Source organism: Oncorhynchus gorbuscha, linkage group LG26 (assembly GCF_021184085.1).
Source record: "Oncorhynchus gorbuscha isolate QuinsamMale2020 ecotype Even-year linkage group LG26, OgorEven_v1.0, whole genome shotgun sequence".
Classification (NCBI taxonomy): domain Eukaryota; kingdom Metazoa; phylum Chordata; class Actinopteri; order Salmoniformes; family Salmonidae; genus Oncorhynchus; species Oncorhynchus gorbuscha.
Genome location: NC_060198.1, coordinates 41,054,151 through 41,079,167, shown reverse-complemented (window position 1 = coordinate 41,079,167; position 25,017 = coordinate 41,054,151). Strand labels below are relative to the sequence as shown.

Below are 25,017 nucleotides of genomic sequence, written 5' to 3'. Positions count from 1 at the left end.
CTGGCCTCCAGCCCACACTCTCCACACCCAGCCAGCCAGACGCTCACGAAGCTAAACCGCCACCAGCACAGCAAGGCAACACATTTAAATACATCTAAATGGCAGATGGAATGAGCTGTGCCCGGTTTCTCGATACTGATGGAATTTACACTTACGAGTGTTTCAACAATGCATCTTTCCAATAACGGCCAAAGATGTAATACGCCTTTCCCAAAACACCACGCAGAGAGAATGGTTGCTAAGTGCGTTGTAGGAGCATGTGTCAATACTGATAGGCTGGAAAGAAAAGGCAGTGCTGCTTTTTCCATTAAAAATCTTGCCTTAACATTAGAATGATTTCACAATACTGACGACGGAACAGAACTTTTAAGTTACCACCTAAGGCTGCAAATATTGAGGTGTCTTATTTGTATTGCTTACCCAATAAAATGCACTAAGTCACCGATTTGGCACATCATTGCACATGTTAGGCTACACACCATGAAATATATTTAGTCAAATTAGAGAAATTAGCTAAATAGAACAATTGATTGAACATGAAATGTATTTTTTTGATTGAAAAAGGTCTTTAGCTTACTGTTTATATTTGAATGCGGATCTTGGTTTTCATTTGAGTAATCTTTTTAAACGAAGCTTGGAGTTAATTGCAAAGACATTGACACCTCTGTATTTGTATTTATCGGCAGTCACAGAGAGACCGATAAACCATTTGATTCTGTTTAGCGGAGATCTTCTGTGTTTAAATTACGTGGGAGGGCATCTAACGGCGCACTTAGCTGTTCTGTTCTGCGCACTTAGCTGTTCTGAGACAAGCATTGAATTCCAAGCATTTTCAAGTGTAACGTTAATAATGATGGTTCGCGGAAAAAGCTCGGATTTAACAAAGCTCCTACGAAGGCTCTAACGATGAACTTAGCCTTATGATGCTTTTGAGAAACCGGCCCTGGGTGTGTCTTTCACTTTAAAATGGAATGGAAGAGCGGCAGACTTGGTGTTCGTCTGGCTGAAAAATGGCCTGGCGTCTCTTTAAGGTGACTAAATACATCCACTTTGTCTGTGTCACTCCTGCTCCCATCTTGTTATTGGAATGCAGGAACGAGCAGAGGAAAACCATTAGATACCGCCACTGTCTGCATCAGTCACACAAAATACATTTCATCCCACACATCTGAAACAGCCAATAGCACAGGCAGGCGTTTGCGACCCCAATCCATATTTCAATTTCCAACCTCTCAGCAAACTAATTCAATACTTGTTGCATTCCCTCACAAGTAATCAGAATTGTGAGAAATGGGCTTCTTCTAAAGCTGCACCTGTAGTGTCACACTGACTCACACACATTTACTGGAGCTGCACACACACCCATTACCACCACTATCCACATATATATACTTAACACGGGTGGAAAGACACAGTTACACAACTAAACTGCCTGGATGCACACTCCGGTGCTCTTCTCCTCAGGCTCTGTGGCCATGTGGAAGCGGAGGCTGGAGGGTATTAGCGACAAATTTAGGAGCTTAAACAGCGACAGCTTTACGATGCCTGAGCGGCCTCTACCACTCCATTGCTGTCAGATTACATTAGCTTGCCCTCCGCTATGCACCTCGATTGGCTGTTATTCCTAGCAGTTACAGAAGCACCTCACGTAAATAAAACAAAGTGTTTTGTCCTATGGATGGTGAGGAGGGCCGGGGGATGTTGTGTAGAGTGCATCTCCGCTAAATCGAGTGCTGTCCAATTTAACATATAACATAGAATGGATGGAGTTGGCTGGGAAGTGATGGCTGGCTAGGGGTTTGCGTGCAGTGAAACGACTAGGTAGGCATTGCAGTACCGGTAACTTTTGAAGTGTTCCATCGCCAGTCATGGTCATTTAGGTTTTGTGCAACGGAAATGTCTTTTACCATTTTGGCCAAATCACTGACTACAGCCTGACTAACTACGGAACAATGGAACCCTGTGCCTGCTCTGAGGATCCTTTCCTGTCAATGCAGTCTGGAAGCACGTACAAAATGTGTCTCCATACAGAGAAAAATATTCCTGTTGACAACAGTTCTCTTACCATTATGAGATGGCTGTCTCTCAACACAGCCACACTGACTGTTGAGGCCAGCATGTCAAATCAAGGTAAGTACTCCAGTCAGGTAAGTACTTCACTCACACCAAAATTACTTTCCCAGTTAAACAGCTGCCAAGATGAAGTCTCTGCACTCAAACCACAACTAAACACCTGTCTTCAGAATTTCACAGGCCCCATTTTCCTCATCAATAGAGCCAAAACTCTCACTTACACTGAAATAGTGTAGGCCTATCAGTTTTGAGGTGTCTGTTGGAGCAGGTGTGTGGCCGGTGAATGAGTACATCTTGTGCAGCTTTTAGGACTGGGACTGTAGTGGGTGTCCCAGTAGTTATCTATGCTGTCTCAGAGCATACCTCACTAAACCACTCAGATGCTCAAATAAACTCCAACATTGCTCCCTCAGTTTCAACCTGCATGTGTTTACAATCTAGAAAAATGCTGAAGGACCACACAAGAATGATTGAGAATTCCCACAGCACTTCATGTACTAAAACTAATCTTGCGTCAACATTTTATTTGGTGAAATACCAGCGTGCCCCAAAACGCCCACTTAAAAAACATCTGCCACCTTAATTCTCTGTCTGTGCATGGTTAACCATACTGACAATTTCAGTTTGCTCATCTTTAGGCAATGCAGCAACCCCTCAGCCTGGCTCTTCACATTCTCTATGGAGCTCAGTTTCTGGCAAAATACAACTGTTCCGTTTCTGGCAAATGACACTGTGCGGCACAACTCATGCAAACAAATACGGGAGACAAGTGATGGTCACTATTTGGCAGGATACAGGCAGTTGTGGGATGGTGGCTTCGGAGCAAATTGTGGGTTCATAATGTGGCAACAACAAAAAAGAAGCTTTTACTTACGCACAGGGCCCCTTGAGAATTACTCATGTATTAATTTCTAGGAATAACCCACCTCTTTCCCGCACAGCAACTGCATAAAATGAATATTTCCTTCACAAATGGTCAAGCTAAAACCAGCTGTCAAACCATTGTCAGACAAGCGCGAGGCAACGTAGATTGGCTAGCTAACTAGCTCAGCTGGCTAACCAACTAGCTAGCAAGCTGGCTAAGTAGGAAACTACAACAAGTAGTTTGCTACATTTTAGCACGATTAGCTCATGTTTGGTAGACGATTTGTCAGGGTTTACTTCCAACGAGCTAGCTACCAGTCTGCTGGCTAGTTAGCTAGCTAACGTTAGCTCGCTAGCTGGTTAAGTGTAGCTTGCTATCTCGAACATCAACAGTCGAGATTGTTGAGAAGGTAAAATAGATAGATACAAGTTGGCTAAGTGCCTTACGTATTCCTGTCAGATACCAAACTCACACGTTCACTGGTGTTTGGTCTCAAAATGAAAGCGAGTACAAGCAAAGTTTAGAATATGTTCAAAGCAATGTTTCCTTTTGTTTTAAAACTCACCTTTTTTCAGTCTGTTCCACGACAGGATAGGATTTTTTTTGTTGTCAGCACTGGCACTCTACATCCGGGTTATGCCTGTGACGAAAGTATGCACGCCCATACCAAAACATTGCCATGCTTTGTTATTTTAGCTAAATACTTTATTAATGTATGTACATGTCTTATTAATACATTTATTAATGTAAATATAAGAGTCAAAAACCTCTGTTTATTCTTTTGGAGAATTAAATAAACACAATTCATTCTTCTCATAGCAAAACAAAAAACAATCAAGACAAGTTATTTTTATAATGTATTGTCTGTATTCCCCTCACTGTCGTTTGTAATGCTTGTATACTCTGTTGTAAACTCATTTGTATTTCTATACATTTTGAATTGGTTTACAATAAAGTATAAATTATATACAGTATATAATTGCCATGCTGTGATAGCACTGTTAGTATGTGAAAAATCCTGATGATACAGTCTTCTTCTTCTTCTTCAATAAAATTACATAACAATAACAAGGCTGTATACACGGGGTACCGGTCCCGAGTCAATATGCTGGGATACAAGTTAGTCGAGGTCATTTGTTCATGTAGGTAGGGGTAAAGTGACTATGCATAGATAATAAACAGTGAAGTAGCAGCAGTGTAAAAACAGTGTAAATAGTCAGGTGAGCCATTTTATTAATTGTTCAGCAGTCTTATGACATGGGGTAGAAGCTGTTAAGAAACCTTTTGGACCTAGACATGGTGCTCCGGTATCACTTGTTGTGCGGTAGCAGAGAGAACAGTCTATGACTTGGGTGACTGGAGTCTTTGACAATTTTTTGGGCCTTCCTCTGACACCACCAAGTATATAGCTCCTGGATGGCAGGAATCTTGGACCCAGTGATGTATTGGGCCGTATGCACTGCCCTCTCTAACACCTTACGGTCAGATTCCGAGCAGTTGCCATATCAAGAGGTGATACAACCGGTCCGGATGCTCTCGGTGGTGCAGTTGTAGAACTTTTTGAGGATCTGGGGACAAATGCCAAATCTGTTCAGTCTCCGAAGGGAGAAAAGGTGTTGTCGTGCCCTCTTCGCGACTGTCTTGGTGTGTTTGGACCATGATAGTTTGTTGGTGATGTGGACACCAAGGAACTTGAAATTCTCTCCACGACAGCCCCATCATTGTTAATGGGGGCCTGTTCAGCCATCCTTTTCCTGTAGTCCACGATCATCTCCTTTGTCTTGCTCACATTGAGGGAGAGGTTGTTGTCCTGGCACCACACTGCCAGGTATCTGACCTCCTCCCTATAGGCTGTCTCATCCTTGTCGGTGATCAGGCCCACCACTGTTGTGTCGTCAGCAAACTTAATGATGGTGTAGGAGTCGTGCTTAGCCACGCAGTCGTGGGTGAACATGGAGTACAGGAGGGGACTTAGCACGCACCCCTGAGGGGCCCCCGTATGGAGGATCAGTGGGGCAGATATGTTGTTGCCTATCATTTACCACCTGGAAGCGACCAGTCAGGAAGTCCAGGATCCGAATTGGAGTGGGTCTAGGGTTTCTGGCATGATGGTTTTGATGTGAACCATGACCACCCTACAAAATAAGTTACAAACAATGCAAAAAAAAAAAACAAATAGCACAGTTGGTTAGGAGCCCGTAAAACGGCAGCCATCCCCTCCGGCACCATTATAAGAACATTGTAAGAACCTGCAACAATTTCAAAGATTTTACTGAGTTACAGTTCATATAAGGAAATCAATCAATTGAAATGCTTTCATTTGGCCCTAATTTATGGGTTTCACATGAATGGGAATACAGATATGCATCTGTTGGTCACACCATTTGCCTCATGCAACGCAGCACATCTCCTTCGCATAGAGTTTATCAGCCTGTTGATTGTGGCCTGTGAAATGTTGTCCCAATCCTCTTCAGTGGCTGTGTGAAGTTGCTGGATATTTGTGGGAACTGTAACAAGCTGTCATACATGTCGATCCAGAGCATCCTAAACATGCTCAATGGGTGACATGTCTGGTGAATATGCAGGCCATGGAAGAACTGGGACATTTTCAGCTTCCAGGAATTGTTTTCAGATAATTGCGACATGGGACCGTGTATTATCATGCTGAAACAATATGTTATGGCGTCAGATAAATGGCACGACAATGGGCCTCAGGATCTCCTCACGTTATCTCTTTGCATTGAAATTGCCATTGATAAATTGTGATTGTGTTCGTTGGCCATAGCTTATGCCTGCCCACACCATAATCCCACCGCCACCGCGGGGCACTCTGTTCACAATGTTGACATCAGTAAACCGCTCGCCCACACGTGCCATACACCATGACTGCCATCTGCCTGGTACAGTTAAAACTAGGATTCATCCGTGAAGAGCACACTTCTCCTATGTGCCAGTGGCCATCGAAGGTGAGCATTTGCCCTGTTGAGGATGATGAGCACGCAGATGAGCTTCCCTGAGACAGTTTATGAAAGTTTGTGCAGAAATTCTTCGATTGTGCAAACCGACAGTTTCATCAGCTGTACGGGTGGCTCGTCTCAGACGATCCCGCAGGTGAAAAAGCCGGATGTGGAGGTCCTGGGCTGGCGTGGTTACACGTGGTCTACGGTTGTGAGGCCGGTTAGACACACTGTCAAATTGACATTGGAGGAGGCTTATGAACATTAAATTCTCTGGCAGCAGCTCTGGTGGACATTCCCACAATTAGCATACCAATTGCACACTCCCTCAAATCTTGAGACATCTGTGGCATTGTGTTTTGTGACAAAACTGCACATTTTAGAGTGGCCTTTAATTGTCCCAAGCACAAGGTGCACCGTTTAATGACCATGCTGTTTAATCAGCTTCTTGATATGCCACACCAATCAATGGGTTATCTTGACAAAGAAATGCTCACTAACAGGGATGTAAAAACAACATTTGAGAGAAATAAGCTTTTTATGCATATGGAAGATTTCTGGGATCTTTTCATTTTAGCTCATGAAACATGGGACCAACACTTTCATGTTGCATTTATATTTCTGTTAGGTATAAAATAAAATAATCAAATAAATCCCTACTAACTTCTAGCACATGCTCCCCCCAAAATCCCTCCCAGGCCCCTCAATCCCATTAAACTTAATCTATATCATTCTGAAACAATCCACCTTTAGGATTATTCAGCATGTCAGCAACCTTTTCCACAGTAACATTTGTTACTTCCAATAACTATTTTGCCATTTCCACAATAACCTTCAACCTGGCATGGTCTTGAAACCATGCCAGGACCAGCAGAAGCATCAGCCCCGAAAGGAAATCCACTTACTACAGGAGTTCGCACTGTAGTTCCACCAATCTGCATATGATACATCATGACTGATTCTATATCTCTGAGCCTCTCTAGCCTCTCTTTTAATCGGATAGGGTGTAAATAAGGCCCTGTGTTCTCATCAAACACCATCACAACTTCCCTCCGAGACATTTTTACTATTACTTCCTACCTTACGGTGTCTTTATGCTTTCCATACTAGACGCTCCACTGCTTTCAGTATCATGATCTCTCTTCTTCCTATGTCTTTCCACTACAGACCATTCAAATCCTTGACCCTCATCCTTCCACTCCATATCATCAGAACTGTCACCCATAAAGATCGCATTCCAGCACAGCTGTTGCTTCCCCAACCTTTTCTCCATTTCCTCCACTTTGTCCGCACTACTCGCCATGGGGCAGCAAGGTAGCCTAGTGGTTAGAGTGTTGGGCAAGTGAACGAAAGGTTGCAATTTCGAATCCCTGAGTTGACAAGGTAAAAATCTGTAGGTCTGCCACTGAACAAGGCAGTTAACCCACTGTTCCTAGGCCATCATTGAAAATAAGAATTTGTTCTTAACTGATTTGCCTAGTTAAATAAAAACATTTGATCTCATTTCAGGGCCATGTTAATTACTAAAATGTTGTAGATAGAAATACCACAAATAGAGTTCATGTGATTCCTTATTCTAGATGTCAGAGAGGCATGTTTGTTCTATCTCAACGTTCCAAAACATTGTGGCCCTGGTGAAAACTGTTGAAGCAGAAAGTGACAATGTCACAGTGTTGAAATGAAAGATGTGATTTTCACAGACAGATTGTGTAATTTTTGTGGACTTTAATCTTCCATCTTCCAATTCATCTTGAACTGAAGTTCTTAGATTCTATTTCTGTGATCTTCTTTCAAGCAGTTTTCTACCGGGATATATAGTTTTGAAGGCAGAAGTTGTTTATAGAAATATAGTAAAGAAATGTAAAATATTTGTCAAGAAGAAGAAAGATAACTTTAAACGTTTATTGAACTCTTACTAAAATTAAAAAATGCATTGGCACCGGCATCTGGATGTTGGCTTGAACATTCGTGATGTTCTCGAAACAGTGGATGTGTTTGCACTTTCCCACTCATAGCAAGGGGAACAGCCTTGACAGGAATACAATTACATATTTCACTTGTGATTTTTAATAACAAACAGAACACACATGTTCATGAGTTATGCACAATCCTTGTTGTTCCAAGCCAATAGAATGCAGTCACCACATAGTAGTGTATTACCCTGTGACCGTGTCTGCTCAGTCTGCAGGGTTGGCACCATGTTCTCCAGTAGCTCCACTCTGATGGACTTTAATGCAATTATAAATAAATAAGCATGTGGTGGGGAAGAAGACGGGGCCCTTTGGGGACAAGCTGAGAGAAAATAGTGGAAGTTTAATTAAAGCTGCAAAACCATACTCCTACTCACACACACACACACACACACAAAGGCACACACACTTAGTGAAACACAAAGAAACACATACTGGGGAAAAATCGTTGTGTGTGTGTGCATGTGTGTGCTCATGGATGGGCTTTCATTATGTGTAGCATCTGGAGAATATCCTCTCATGTGGCCACACTTATCACTTCATTGGTTTTGATAATGTAATCATTGTCATTAGAAAGAAAGGAATTAGATTACCTGAATGATTACCTGAATGTGAAAGCAAAAAAGTGAAGGCAAGATTTCCAGGAGGCAGGTCAAGTGGTGGTACAGTCAGTGTGCTTCAGTTGTGCACTCCTATCCCCACACCATAAAGAGGCAGCACATTGTCTTTTTTTTGCTCATGTTTTTTTCTGGTGAATGATTGAACTACCAGTCTCCCTGTAATTACCTGAGGGGTGTCAGGCGTGCAAATGTGCTGCCAGTGAAATGTTGATGAGGGAGTATTGAATTTGCACTTTAATTAGAGTGCTTATAGAGTGTGGATTACACGTAGCACTCCAGGTTCACCGCTCTCACTCAATTACTACACCAACCACACCATGGGAGGAGGGACAGAGGGAGGGGGAACGGGAGGGTTAGGGTTAGGGTTGGGAGAGAGAAGGTACAGGAGGAAATGAGGAAGGTTGGATGTGACAGGATGAGGGGCTGAGGTGCAGTTTAGGTCATTTAGTGGACTGTACTGAGGACATGTGAGGAGAGTGAGAATAAGTAATAGATGTTGTAGGCAAAATGAAGACCCTTAGAAATTAAGAGAATTATGAAACATTGAGCAGAGAGGAAAGTTGAATACATTCCCAGTGCACTTCTGTACGTTTTATTAAAAGCAAGTGGATACCGGGCCTCCCGGGTCGGCGCAGTGGTCTAGGGCACTGCATCGCAGCGCTAGCTGTGCCACCAGAGACCCTGGGTTTGCGCCCAGGCTCTGTCGCAGCCAGCCGCGACCGGGAGGTCTGTGGGGCGGGCCTAGCGTCGTCCGGGTTAGGGAGGGTTTGGCCGGTAGGGATATCCTTGTCTCATCGCGCACCAGCGACTCATGTGGCAGGCCGGGCGCGCAGTGCACACTAACCAGGTTGCCAGGTGCACAGTGTTTCCTCTGACACATTGGTGCGGCTGGCTTCTGGGTTGGATGAGCGCAGTGTTAAGAAGCAGTGCGGCTGGGTTGGGTTGTGTTTCGGAGGACGCATGGCTTTCGACCTTCGTCTCTCCCGAGCCCTTACGGGAGTTGTAGCGATGAGACAAGACAGTAACTACTAACAATTGGATACCATGAAAAAGGGGGTAAAAAAATAATAATTTAAAAAGCAAGTGGATACCAACCACTCAGTCCAACAATGTATTTTTGTCTGTTGAAGTGTTTATCTCCCCATTTTCCATTTATGTGCTGTTTATTAACATATTTATCCTTGAAGTTGAAGAGTCTAGACTGAGGAGTCAGTAAAAAAGGAGAGCAAACAACAACATCAACCACAACAATGCGCCGGAGTCCCTGGGTAAATTCACAAATGGATTTATTGAGCCAATGAGTGAATATCTCTGGCCATTTAGAGTGGATTTGTCTGTTAGGCAGCGATAAACGACAGCTTGCCTTTCTTCGGATTAGCTCCTCAGTTCTGAAAACGAGATCGTTGAAGGACGTGCTTATAGAGTAAACAAGGCAATGGCAAAAAGGAAAAATAAATGAATTTGATTGCTTGGCTGCACTTTAAAAGACAATAGATAATATGTATAATATAATAATATGTATAATTAATTGTTACAGGTCATTATGGCGGGCTTTTACTGCTTAATTACTGTTTGTGTTGTTTACACAATCAAGACAGACTCAGATGAAAACATTTCAAAGGGATAACTTGAACAGGGGCATTACAGTGGCAAAAATCTATTCAGTCAAACTTATATCACAATATATCATAATTCATGAAAAACATTTTTTTTTTAAATATCCCTACACAAAATGTGTGAACCATCACAGAGGAATGACTTGATGCATATTAGCCTCCTGTACTAATTTAGAAAGTAATAGTCCCACAATGATATGTCCATTGTCCACATGCTTTGCATAATAATAATTAGAACGGAATTTGAGACCACAGATCAGATCTCTCTCTCTCTCTCTCTCTCTCTCTCTCGTCAACATAGAGGGTGTGTAGTCTTCCCACAGGCCCTGAAGGAATCTCTCCCACCGCACTCACATAATCACTTCAGACCCGGCTGCTTAGGCCAACATATCCACCGAGACTCACAAGCCCCTCGCTGCAGACCATGTCAGACCGCTGAGTGAAAAGAATCAACTGTAAAGACAGAAACAAAAAACTACAAGTCAGACTCTGTCAATTAGATGCTTACTGTCACATGGTATTCTACTTTATTTCACTGTGGTTTGTATGGAAATGAATGCTGGACTTTAGGCCTACACTCAATGGATAATGCAGGCTGTAAGACTAAATATTCAGTGTGTGTTTGCTTGATCAGGCTTGTATCCTTGACTTCCCTGCCAAGGAAATGAAAATATGCAGAGAAAAAGCTCACAATGCCCAATCCACCGACTAAATGGGCTAAAACTCCCTTCAACGATATTAAAGGAGAGGGCTTTAATGGTGTGTTTAATGATTCCTTACTCTGGCAAATGGACTTTTTCAAAATCCCAACGCCGTTAGAAAGGGACTCTTTCTCCTCCAATTAGAGACAGTTCCACTATTCCAAACGGAGGTAGTTTTCTTTATTGTAAAGAAGAAATCAGTGCTGTTTGAGCTTGCTACCTCTCTTATGACGAGCTTGAAATGCACACTCAATCAGTCAGCACGGGTGGAAAGGAGTCCTGCAATGAAATGATTCAGTTGAAAAGATAGTTTGAACATTTCCAGAAAGGCCTCTTGAGGGCTGAGAGCATAACAAGATAGTTTGTGTGCTCTGAGACATTAGCATACATTTGTGGGAACCAGATTCTCAGTTTGCCCAAGATGGGAAGGGGATATTTTCTATATCCAACCAATATAATGCTTCCAAGATAGATGTCCTATTTGCTATTTCAGTTTTCTCCCCACATTGCTTGTCAAAGGAGCCAATTACTAATATCTTAATTAGCTACTAGGAGATGAAAAGTGAGGGAGAAATATTTGAAGTGGAAGCTGCTTGGACACAGTTAGGCTGTAGCCAGCACTATGCAATTGGAATGATAATTGCATCATAAAGCCAGGGAATAAAAACATTCTGCTATGATGGACTTCTCAGCGAGGTGAATCTCAGGGCCCTGTGCCATATACTGTACCTACACTGCTGCACTTCCAACTAAGACATTCTGGCACACAAGTCATGTTCTTCACACTGTTTAGCCCATACTGTATGTCTGCTCACTGCAGTAGATACCAATCAGCTCAGTATGGGTTTGTACTTGTCTTTATCAATCTGTTTTCCTGACATTGAAAGGGCGTGACGACTCCAAGCCGCAGGTCAATGCACTTTTTCTTCACTTCCATCCCCAAATTAGGCCATTAGTGCAGCGCAGTGCTTATAGAGAAACAAAAACTGCTGTGGCCTTTAAAGATGCCATCAACTTTTTATTAAGTCTCATTAAGGCACTATGAAGTGATACAGAGTAAAGCCCATCCTATCTCAGTTGTGTGTTCAGAGATTCTGAGACGCAGAGAATCGTGTGTTCTCATTTCAGTGTCGTAGAGAAGAGCTGAAACAGAAACATCTAACATCTCTGTCATCAGTGTCTTAGTAATACCTTATCATCTCCCAAAGCAAGACTGACTTTTCTTATTACCACTCCCTCTTCACTTCAGCCATCAATCACATTGTTGATTTGTCCAGAGAGAGAGAGAGAGAAAGAGATCAGAAATGCATGACCTGGATTTGGATAGCTTCAGACGTTTACTCCTCAGAGGCACAAATGGCCTTTGAATCCTTTGAATCCCAGTCTGTAGAGGAGTTATCCAGGTTCAAGGTGTTATTGGAAAACCTTCATAGACCTCACACTGGGACAGGTCACACTGACCTCAAATCTTCATAGTCTGAACTAGCAGGACCTGGGTTGACCCATCATCACACATGTTACTGACAAATAGAGGGTTGGAAGGTTGGCAGGTAGCCTAACGGGTTTGACCGTTGGGCCAGAGGTCGCAGGTTCGATTACCTGAGCTGACAAGTTGAAAAACCTGTTGATGTGCTCTTGAGCAAGGCATTTTACCCAATTTGCTCCAAGTGCACCCTACTACTATGGCTGACCCTGTAAAAAGGGGGGGGGGGTGACATACTCCTAGGGCCATTCTCACATGGCATCACCAGATCAAACTGTGTCCTACCTCCTCAAATCAACTGACAGACTGGGAATGGCTTAAGTATTCTTTGTACAGCACATAATTCATATAGATGACACATATTCTCAGGCAGTGGTATATTAAAAACATGAAAGTATCACATTATTATATAAACGCTTGGCCCAAGAACCAATAATAAATATAATTGTATCCGTTCAGGCATTCAGAGAGAGAGCTTCTTTTCATCCTGAAACAACCTTCAGCTCCAATAGTCAAAAACCTGCAGACCCGTCTAGGACATCAGTTTCAACCAATCGTGGGAATGCAGGAGAGAGAAGGTAATTGGGTTAGCCACTTAAAAGCAGCGCACCAGAAACTCTATGATTGGAAAAGTAATGGAGACAGACGTTTGTCTGTAAGCTTCGGCTGTTTGGTTAATTACAGATCTATGAACAACATTGGCACTCATTTACATACAGTATGCAAATTCAGAGCAGACCAGCAGAGCTGTTTCTGTCACTGGAGGCATTTGTCTGGAGGAGAGAGAGAACGAGAGAAGAAAAGAGGGAAGAGAGGAGAAGAAACATGACATAGGTGGAAATGTTGAGAAAAATGGACAGATAGCAAGAAGAGATAGAGAGAAAGAGTCCTAACAGAGAGCCCGGCAGAGGAGACGAGATATTGAGATTCTCTGCAGTCTAACTGAAGTGTTGAGGAAGCAGTGGGAGGGGTAGGGCTTTGTCAACACAAGCCAGTTATACACACAGTCAATGAATCAAGTGGGAATGACTTCACCTGAACACACACACCAATTATCTGAGTTCTAAATATGACAAGACAAGACAACCACACTGGTAAACACAGTACAGGGAGGACAACCATATTGTCTATGCAGTTATGCTGAGACTCTCAGTTTTGGAACATCATATGAGTGTTTGTACTCAAACAATTCCACATTCCATATGATGACAGTTACAAGTTTCCTTTAGGTGGACTTCCCTAGTAAGTTCAAGGGGGCTCCCGCTGTCACTGTGATGCTCAGGTGTGCACAGATGTTGCTTTGCATGAATCTGTGATCTGCTAGTGTTTGTAGCATTGCATGTTACTAATTCATTTAGACAGCGGGGGGACACGGGGAGCGGGTCCCTGGGGCTTTCTCTGCTTTACACACTGTATGCCACAAGCTGTCTGGTAGAGGGTAGGGGACAGGGTGCTGGTTGTGGTGGGCTGGTTGGGGGCCTTGAAACTGAACAGCTAGCAAACAAGTCATGTGTCTGCTGCTCTAATGAGTCACATGTCACTGCTCCATTGACGTCAGTGAACAGCGAGAGGCGTCCCACTCGGGGAGGCCTTTGCAGACAAATACTCTCTCTCTCTCTGCCTCTTTCACTTTCTCTCCATCTCTCATTCCATCTGACTCTCTCTCTCTCTCTGCCTCTTTCCCTCTCACACAAACACCACTGAGTTTACACACTAATATCAATAAACTCCATGTCCCAAGTTGATGTCTTCCTCCTGACTGAAGCCTCCTCCCTCCTCCTGCTGATTTCCCAACCAGACTGCCCTAATTCACACAGTCTCCTGAGGAGCCATGAAAGTGCTACCTGTTTTGTCTGTGTTCTCTTCCCAGCTTTCCCCTCTCCTCCTCCCTCAACTGTACTGCTGAGGAGGCCTGCCTGTGGATGCTGCTGGCGCTGGAGCTACAGTCCAGTAATTAATCTCTTCAGAGGACGAGTGAGATTCCAGATGGTCCGTCTCTGATGGTGTGTGTGTGTGTGTGTGTGTGTGTGTGTGTGTGTGTGTGTGTGTGTGTGTGTGTGTGTGTGTGTGTGTGTGTGTGTGTGTGTGTGTGTGTGTGTGTGTGTGTGTGTGTGTGTGTGTGTGTGTGTGTGTGTGTGTGTGTGTGTGTGTGTGTGTGTGTGTGTGTGTGTGTGTTGTTTCATTGGATTATTAACTTCTGTTTAATGACCTCGCTCAATTTTTCCTAATCCACTCCCACATTGGAGCCATATGTGTGCCTACCTTGCATAAAAAAACACCCACGAGTCAACCCAACAACGGCACAGAGAGTAGAGTAAGGTTTGGAAGGAAGGGTTTCCGTAATCATCTGCTCTCAATCTCTTTTTGCCACTTCTCTGAGATTCGATATTGCGTGTGAGAAATTTCAGCACCATGGACAGCTCTGTCCCCTATTTCATAGGCCCAATTACATAGCGAATGGAATTTAAACTGCGATGGAATAAATAATAAATAACCTGCTCTTTATGTCCCATTTTGTGTCTGTATGTTGATAGATGTCAGGGTTATTATGAGCAACTTGCAACAGAGGAATGTGGGTCTGTTGAACGCTCACAACCACACACTCCCGACGCGCCGAGTCTTCGCAAAATCAATAATCCAATATGTTCAGTCAGAGATAAAGGATGATCAGAAGATAGGTGCATCGGCCCCGAGAGAAGCTTCCATCACGCGGGGCTTGCACATTACAGGAGAGGAACAGAAGGTGAGCCTGCCAAATAGATTCTCGCGGGAGTGTCAATCACATGCACAGTAATGATAACACGGGAGACAAATGAAGGCAATAACTTGCAATGGGATTAGACTTCCTATGAAAGTGCGGATATGGGCGATTTGGGGCATTTGTCTCCACTGTATTGTGCAAATATGGCAACAATACAGTAGGCTCATATGGTTAACGAGCCAGGTGCTTTAAACATCAGGAATAGACCTACAATTATTAGCATGGTCCAGAGCAGAAGTCCTGCATCAGCTGTTACTCAACTCAGGTAAAACACACAGGGAGATGTTCATTGAAAATAAGTGATGTCACTTATGTAGACAGATTTCTAACAGAAAACACAAGAAAAGCATATGCTATGCTACTATTTAGCACTCGCTCCCATTTGCTGCTTAGCCTATTAGCCTTTTCACACCACTCAGCCAAACCAAGCTGAGCCAAGCTGTACTAGGCTAGCCTGGTTGGTTGCACATCCACCATATTCTTTTCAGTTGGCTAAACTTAAGACCAGACTTCTTTGATATGTGGCCCAATATCCTCACGCAAAGAGATGATGAAATGGGGTTTTAGTTGGATGGTTGTTCTTCTGTGTGGGCAGGGGGGAAGCATGCAGATAAAAGCACCTGGGTGGCTGAAATAGCTTTATAAAATGACTGTAGGAAGATGCATCACAGCAGGCCCAGAGCAGAAAGTCAAAGACGTTAGAGCAAACCAAGGTAGAAAATGAAAATGTTTCACCTCACTCACATACCAAACCACCCATGTGTCAATAGGACAGGGAGGATAGGCAAATATTTGTCACTGTAAGAGAGGTCAATGAGTTTAGAAAATAGGTATAAGCACCTTTCAGCATAAGCATATGTTTTAAATGATTTTATGAGGATGACCATCACATCATAGGCATTTGTAAACAAATAATGTCATGTTGGGCCATTGAATAAATGCTCTGCTGCACATCTATTAATCTTCTTGCAATTGATAGCCTGCAGGTTTCACAAAGCGCTGAGTTTAGTGCCCCAGCAGGGACACAATCAGTGCCAGGTCTGTCTGGGGGAATAGAGGCCCTAAGAAATCAGACGCCAAATTCGCACCATGTCACAATGTGTCGCTTAATGGACTACGTGACTGTGGATGCTATTGCTGAGGATATTTGCAGGGACAAATGATTTCGTGGCCCCCGTGTGGCGTCTGACCCTGAACAGCAGTCTACGCACAGTGGTTTGGATGTAGGCCTAAGTTATATCCCTGTCTCTCATCAAAGTACTGCCAGCATGAATATTATATTGTGATAATCTCAACTCTGCCTCATGCACGTACGCATTTGTCAGGAAGGAAAAACTGATATGAAAGTCGAGACAAATAGTTTAGTTAATTTATTTGTTTTACATTTTCATATCATCGCCTCGAGGCTCCAGCTATAATGACCAGCATAGCTCCTGATGAGTTTTCACTTTAGCTGTGCATAACGTTTTGGTTTTAACTATGCTAGAAGTCTCCAGGTCTCATAACATTTTTGCTTTGACTATATGATTCAGTTTTCAATAAGTAACATCAACCTTGTGGACAAATTAAATCTGCTATATTATGGAGTTACACATCCATAATATTGAATGTCCAATGTGTTATGGGGACCGAGGTAGCATACATACTAAAAACTACAGCAAGCTGAATTGTCTGTAGCTGTTGAGGTTGAGTTCATTGGCTACATACAGCCTAATCAGGTCTGGCTGATTGTCTGTTTTGTAAATTCCTCTCTAGCCTGTATCAATTTGCAACTAAATGGGATCGGTCCACCAGAGATGTATCAGAATTAGTCATGTTTTTTTCTCTCTCTCAGTCAAACACATCTGAGGTCATAGGTTCATTTCTGCAGTAGGCTGTAAGACAGGGGAAGGACAGAATGTGAATAGTGAATCCCAATGTGAAAACCTTGTGGTACTATTTAGAAGCACTTGAGCTCAGAATACAAAAACCAGTCCCACTGTCCCAGCAGTATTTGGGACCTTCACATAATTAATAAACAGTGGCTGGCATGTAGAAGAGGTAACACCGCCCCCTAGGGCCAGCGTCATATATTGCACACACTCATATTCTCACAGTAGCAAGAGCACTTCCCCTCTGACCTGGTGCTTTCTACAGATACTTTTACTCCAAATGTAGAAATTGTAGGTTATCACAAATAGCCACCAAAAATAATAACATCCTGGGTGAAGACACTTTGAGCTTTAACAGAATGAGGCAAAGTGGGAAGGAGAACTAGAGGAGATGAGGAGGAAGGAAAGTCAGATGCTGGGAGTGCTGGCAGCTGGTGGGGGTGGGCACGCCTGTCTGTGGCTCTCTCTGTCTCCCTCTGCTCTGCTGTGACTGTGGAGAAGGTGACAGATGGAGTCCGAAGGTTCTGCTCCAGTCCCAGCGCTGCTCTACCATTCTGACTGCTCAGGATGAGGGCCAGCAGCCAGGGGAACATGGTGGCCATGCCAAACCCCGGGGGTCAAACGCTTACAGAGAGGGGTCGCCCTGCCTAGTCCTCACCTCTGCTGCCAAACACACACACACTCTACTGCCTCCATGTGGAGGAAATAACAACAAATCAATTATTTTGTCAAAGCAATCTGTGAATTCAAATCACATATTATTTGTCACATGTATCATAGACAACAAGTGTACACTACCAGTGAAATGCTTACTGAAGGGCCTCCCGTGTGGTGCAGTAGTCTAGGGCACTGCATCGCAGTGCTAGCTGTGCCACCAGAGACTCTGGGTTCGTGCCCAGGCTCTGTCGCAGCCGGCTGTTTACTCAACATACTGTATAATAAATGCAATACAAAACAGAGCCCACAAAACCGGACCTTCCTACATAGAAACAATCACTCACAAACAAACATGGGGGAACAGAGGGTTAAACAATGAACAGGTAATTGGCGGATTGAAACCAGGTGTGTAAGACAAAGACAAAACAAATGGAAAATCAAAAATGGATCAGATATGGCTAGAAGGTCGGTGACGTCGACCGCCAAATGCCGCCCGAACAAGGAGAGGGACCGACTTCGGCGGAAGTCGTGACAATATCTTCGGAGGCCTATGCTTTTCACCCAAACTCACAGAGTGTGTATGAATGTACATTCATTTTCATCAGCGGTCATGTTGATAGTTACAGTAACATACCCAGCAATCCACTGCAATAAGGCAATTGAACATTTCTGTCTGTGGTCCACTATGACTTCTTTGTACGCGTGGCTTGTGTGCACTGTGTGACAACATGATGAGAAGCCAGTCCTGACTCAGGAGGAACAGCATAGTGGGGTTCACTGGATTGTGTCAAAGCCCCAAGGCTGTGAAGTTGATGAGAATAACTGTGTGATCTCTGTGCCACTGCTCATGTGGCAAATCAATGGAGAAGATCTCTACAGCCATACAGAGTGGAGTGTTATAAGACATAAACAAGCCAATGTTGCTTGATCTACTGGTCTTCCTATTAGCCTCATGCTCATTTGTTTGTGCCCATGCCCTGGACACTAATTACTGGTACCAAGATAGCAATGTGGCATTATAGATAACAATCCAAAAACTGGAAACTGTTTCCCTTGCAGAAGGAGAGACAAGCTACACATGTTTCTAAATGTGTTTATTTTTTACTCTAGGGCTTCCTTAGACCTACATCTGTCTCACTCCCCGTCAGAAGACATTTTGGTTCAGTCCTGTTCCAGTTTCTCCTGGAGTCTGCCTCAGTTGTGTGGGTGTCCGTGTTCATTAGCTACAGATCTGAATTATGAGTAAGGCCCCTTTTGTTATAGTCTTACAGCAGCAAAACTCTTGTTTCTCCTCACAGCAGTCCTTACATCTCCTTACATCTCCTTACATCTCCTTACATCTCCTCACAGCAGTCCTTACATCTCCTGACATCTCCTTACATCTCCTCACAGCAGTCCTTACATCTCCTCACAGCAGTCCTTACATCTCCTTACATCTCCTTACATCTCCTTACATCTCCTCACAGCAGTCCTTACATCTCCTGACATCTCCTTACATCTCCTCACAGCAGTCCTTACATCTCCTCACAGCAGTCCTTACATCTCCTGACATCTCCTTACATCTCCTCACAGCAGTGCTTACATCTCCTCACAGCAGTCCTTACATGTCCTGACATCTCCTTACATCTCCTCACAGCAGTCCTTACATCTCCTCACAGCAGTCCTTACATCTCCTTACATTTCCTCACAGCAGTCCTTACATCTCCTCACAGCAGTCCTTACATCTCCTTACATCTCCTCACAGCAGTCCTTACATCTCCTCACAGCAGTCCTTACATCTCCTTTACATCTCCTTACATCTCCTCACAGCAGTCCTTACATCTCCTGACATCTCTTTACATCTCCTCACAGCAGTCCTTACATCTCCTCACAGCAGTCCTTACATCTCCTTACATTTCCTCACAGCAGTCCTTACATCTCCTCACAGCAGTCCTTACATCTCCTCACAGCAGTCCTTACATCTCCTCACAGCAGTCCTTACATCTCCTTACATTTCCTCACAGCAGTCCTTACATCTCCTCACAGCAGTCCTTACATCTCCTCACAGCAGTCCTTACATCTCCTCACAGCAGTCCTTACATCTCCTCACAGCAGTCCTTACATCTCCTCACAGCAGTCCTTACATCTCCTCACAGCAGTCCTTACATCTCCTCACAGCAGTCCTTACATCTCCTGACATCTCTTTACATCTCCTCACAGCAGTCATTACATCTCCTCACAGCAGTCCTTACATCTCCTTACATTTCCTCACAGCAGTCCTTACATCTCCTCACAGCAGTCCTTACATCTCCTCACAGCAGTCCTTACATCTCCTTACATTTCCTCACAGCAGTCCTTACATCTCCTCACAGCAGTCCTTACATCTCCTCACAGCAGTCCTTACATCTCCTTACATTTCCTCACAGCAGTCCTTACATCTCCTCACAGCAGTCCTTACATCTCCTTACATCTCCTCACAGCAGTCCTTACATCTCCTCACAGCAGTCCTTACATCTCCTTTACATCTCCTTACATCTCCTCACAGCAGTCCTTACATCTCCTGACATCTCTTTACATCTCCTCACAGCAGTCCTTACATCTCCTCACAGCAGTCCTTACATCTCCTTACATTTCCTCACAGCAGTCCTTACATCTCCTCACAGCAGTCCTTACATCTCCTTACATCTCCTCACAGCAGTCCTTACATCTCCTCACAGCAGTCCTTACATCTCCTTTACATCTCCTTACATCTTCTTACATCTCCTCACAGCAGTCCTTACATCTCCTTACATCTCCTTACATCTCCTTACATCTCCTCACAGCAGTCCTTACATCTCCTCACAGCAGTCCTTACATCTCCTTTACATCTCCTTACATCTCCTCACAGCAGTCCTTACATCTCCTCACAGCAGTCCTTACATCTCCTCACAGCAGTCCTTACATCTCCTTTACATCTCCTTACATCTCCTTACATCTCCTCACAGCAGTCCTTACATCTCCTCACAGCAGTCCTTACGTCTCCTTACATCTCCTTACATCTCCTTACATCTCCCAGGGGTGCTTTTGGAGCACATTATCACATCTTCTTCTGTCTAGTTAAAAAGGTACAGTTGGCAAAAGCTACCTCTCAGCATTATAGAAAGAGTCCCAACTGAAAAGTCTGTGATTTATATTAAGAGACAGGACTGAGGGAATCTCACTGGGTCTTTCTAGACTGTACCTCCTCAGGGCTCTGGCTGTTATAGTGACAGACTGTGCTATGTAGATCGACCAGGGGGGCCAATGGGAGGGCCACAGATCCCTGACAACACTCTGGGGCTTTGCATGTCATGATGGGAGGTCAGTGACACAGCCTGTTGGGATCTAAAGGGATGGCGAGATCATGTGGATCTGAAAGTAGAAGTTTGAAAGACTCACAGGATTTCTGGTCACTCTTAGATATTGTGGCAATAAAGTAGAACATGTGGAAATGGATCCTGTCATCCATAGGTTGAATCACTACACAAAATATAAAAATACATTGATGATTCTACAATTTGGCAATGAAAATACAGTCAGGCTGCCTACAAAGATATATTCTCCGTCTCTCTCACCAGTTTACCATTATCAAGACAGGCAAAGCCCTTCCATTATCAGTGAACATAAAATTAATCCTACGAGACCATTTCAGCAAATAATTCAGCCATTATCATTCATGACTCAATCACAGAGGACATTTCCAGGGGAAGACATGCCGTCAGCCTTCAGTGGAGGAGAAGAAAAGAGAAGAGTGATGTTGGGGAAAACAAAAGGAAGACAGACTGGTGTTATTGATAAAGATATTATGCTTGGCCAGAGACAGGGTGCTTTCTATTTGGGCTGGTGATGGTAGAAGAGGGGGGGTAAGGTGTTTTGGGTGTGGGTAGTGGTGTGGCACTAATCAGCTGCTGGCAAGCGTGTGAGCGGGCGGTCTTCTTGCAGCGGAACCCCAGGTCGAAAGCGGGTTTGAAGTTTAATGATGCCACCTGCCAGCCTTGCCAGTCTGCAAGCGCTAACGAGCTGGCAGAGCTGGTGGCTCGGGCCACAGCACCTGAAAATGCATCGTGTGTTTCAGGGGGGCGGGGTTCTACCAGGGCTGTTGAGGGGCCTGCTGGAGACCCAAGACGGCACGGAAGGCCCGCATCTCTTTGAAGAGCGCCCTCATTTCCATATTTCATTACGCACCGGTGACTGACAAGGCCCAGCCAGATGTTCTATTTTCAGCTATTTAAATTTTGACCTGCTTTCTTTCCACGGTTGAAGAAAAGATTAGATTAGATTTCAATCAACACACAGATGCCATGGATGATGAGAACTTGGTTATAGATGTTTGTTTATCTGTTGTGGTTATTTTGTTGTCTATATTCTCCTATTGTATCTTACCACTCTGAGTAAAGGTGTTGATAACACACAGACAGTAGCTGCCATTTAACTTCAGAATCAGGAAATGTTTCCAAAGTGACTAGGCACCTTAGACTCCAGCACAGTCCCTGATTCATTCCAATGGTATTTCCTTTGAATTGGCTGTGAAATTGCAGTGTCCTTACTCAATCTAACACTCAAAACTACATCGACAGCCCTGACCTTTCTGGGTGTCTGCAGCAAATGGCACTTTGTCAGAGGGAGTGAAGGAGCCCTAGGATCAATGTGGTTGTCTTGGTATACAACAGCATTGACTTCACTCTGTACATATGCCTATGGGTTTGTCTGTGCATGATTGAGTTGTATTAGATAACTAAATGATGGCAGAAGAAGAACGATAGTGATCAGTGGGAGAAAGGGAGCAGAGAAAGAGCCAAACTTTTATTTAGACAGGAAAAATATAGCTAAGATGACCTCTCCACAACCTCGCCCCTTTTCTCTCTCAATGAACGAAACTAGGCCAAAGGAAGACAGGTATTTAGAAGAATCGTGTTGGGTGACTATGAGAGTGATCATGTACGGAGTGGTAAACTACAGCTGTTTCTGGTCTGGGTGTGTAGGGTGCCTGTGAAACCACAGTTCTGGAGACAGAGAGGGCTGTCAACACATGAGCATATCCATCACTCTAATTGAATCAGGTTTTAGCACAGTCAGCCTGTAACTCAATCATGAGCCTGGTTTCCCCTTTAGCAGCCCCTGCCACCTGTCATCACCACATCTGCGTGTCAGATGAGGGTGTGTCGTTGGTATTATACACTGGGGTCGGTACAGCACAGCTGTAGGTGTGAGGGGTCACCTGCTGCCTGTCAAACCTAATTTGTAGTGCAATGAATCTTGATATACTGTACAGTTTATCATTAAAATCCACCTCATGATTCCAATTCTTTGTTGTTTTAATAGAATAATAATACACAGCACAGAGCACTAAAGCCATCTAAATCTCTCAATATCTCTGCAAATATATCTAATATAAGATATTCATATCCCAGATTTACCAGAGGATCATTCTACTAAGAATGCTATGATCCTGGGTAAACATTCATATAGCCAGAGAGAGAGCAGTGACTGTTCTGGTAAAGATAGAAACCCCAGCTCTTTGCCTTAATGCGTTAGAAATTGTCAAAGAAAACATGATTAATATCAGAAGACTAAATGTCATGTTAACTTCAGATTTGAAATTGCGGTTGAACTCTGTGAACCACAGTGATGTTGGGGGAATGAGCAGAGGAGGGAGGGGGGCATTGCAGAATTATTGCTGTTGTATATTGAATCTGAAAACTAATGAAAGTGGGCTGGTGGCATGTGAACTATGTGACCACAGTGTTGCTGCGTTTACCAGTGAAACCACCGATTCGTAATACGTTCAGATTCACTACTCACCAAACATGGAGACAGATCTCTGTATTGTTCATGCTGTTATTGAAACCCTGCTGGCCTGTGTGTGCATGCATGTATTATCATGTGACTCAGATTGCCTGGGTGTCTGGGATTGGCATCAAATGCTGAGGGCCATCCAGTGATACATTATACCAGGCTAAACTGAAGAGGACTGGCCACCCCTCATATGCTCTCTCTAATTCTCCCTTTCTTTCTCTCTCTCGGAGGACCTGAGCCCTAGGACCGTGCCCCAGGACTAGCTGACATGATGACTCCTTGCTGTCCCCAGTCCACCTGGCTGTGCTGCTGCTCTAGTTTTAACTGACCTGAGCCCTACGACCATGCCCCAAGACTACCTGACATGATGACTCCTTGCTGTCCCCAGGCCACCTGACCGTGCTGCTGATCCAGTTTCAACTGCTCTACCTTATTATTATATGACCATGCTGGTCATTTATGAACATTTGAACATCTTGGTCATGTTCTGTTATAATCTCTTTACCTGGCACAGCCAGAAGAGGACTGGCCACCCCACATAGCCTGGTTCCTCTCTAGGTTTCTTCCTAGGTTTTGGCCTTTCTAGGGAGTTTTTCCTAGCCACCGTGCTTCTACACCTGCATTGCTTGCTGTTTGGGGTTTTAGGCTGGGTTTCTGTACAGCACTTTGAGATATCAGCTGATGTACGAAGGGCTATATAAATACATTTGATTTGATGTAACCTAAACATGCCTATGTGACAGAACTAATGTATATCGAGTACAGACATGCAGTACCAGTCAAAAGTTTGGACACACCTAATCATTCAAGGGTTTTTCTTTATGTTTTATTATTTTCTACATTGTAGAATAATAGTGAAGACATCCAAACTATGAAATAACACATATGAACAATGTAGTGAATCTGTGTGCAAAGCTGTCATCAATGCAAAGGGTGGCTAATTTGAAGAATCTCAAATATAAAATATATTTTGATTTGTTTAACACTTTTTTGGTTACTACATGATATCATGTGTTATTTCATAGTTTTGATGTCTTCACTATTATTTTACAATGTACAAATAGTACATATAAATTAAAAACCTGAAATTAGTTGGTGTGTCCAAACCTTTGACTGGTACTATAAATAAAACATTATAAAACTTTGTCTGCATAGCATAAAGTACACATTAATGTAAATATGTCATTAGTACCTGTGTGCACACATACAAACTTGCACACACACAAACTGTGGTGGAAGCATCCCAAGTACCTACTCAGATTGTCAGAAAATATGAAGCAGGAGATAGGTATATGGGGCGGCAGGTAGCCAAGTGGTTAGAGCCTTGGACCAGTAACCAAAAGGTTGCTGGATCGACTCCCGGAGCTGACAAGGTAAAAATCTGTTGTTCTGCCCCTGAACAAGGCGGTTAACCCACTGTTCCCCGGTAGGCTGTCATTGTAAGTAAGAATTTGTTCTTATCTGACTTGCCTTGTTAAATAAAAATAAAAAGTACATTCTGGATGGACAGTGTGTTGCTAGTCTTTGGTGTTGCTGGCAGATGTGACCAGGAGGTCATGTGAAAAAGGGTAACAAGGCTGGCCAGTGGTTAATGTGAGCCCAGGACCCTTGAAGAAGTCATGCAAACTTTTCTTTGTACAGTGCACTCAG

The 25,017-nt window shown here is 43.7% G+C and overlaps 1 protein-coding gene and 1 pseudogene across 1 annotated transcript in view; one reads left to right on the top strand and one right to left on the bottom strand.

Annotated features, from left to right (window-relative positions):
• Positions 1 to 3,595, bottom strand: part of LOC124015119 (speckle-type POZ protein) — a 103,163-nt gene extending 99,568 nt beyond the window's left edge. The window contains exon 1 of the mRNA XM_046330072.1: positions 3,504 to 3,595. The gene's annotated coding sequence lies outside the window, so the exon portion shown is untranslated. The remainder of the gene's footprint in view (positions 1 to 3,503) is intronic.
• The window catches only part of LOC124015125, a 413,427-nt pseudogene that overhangs the window by 335,788 nt on the left and 52,622 nt on the right, over positions 1 to 25,017 (top strand).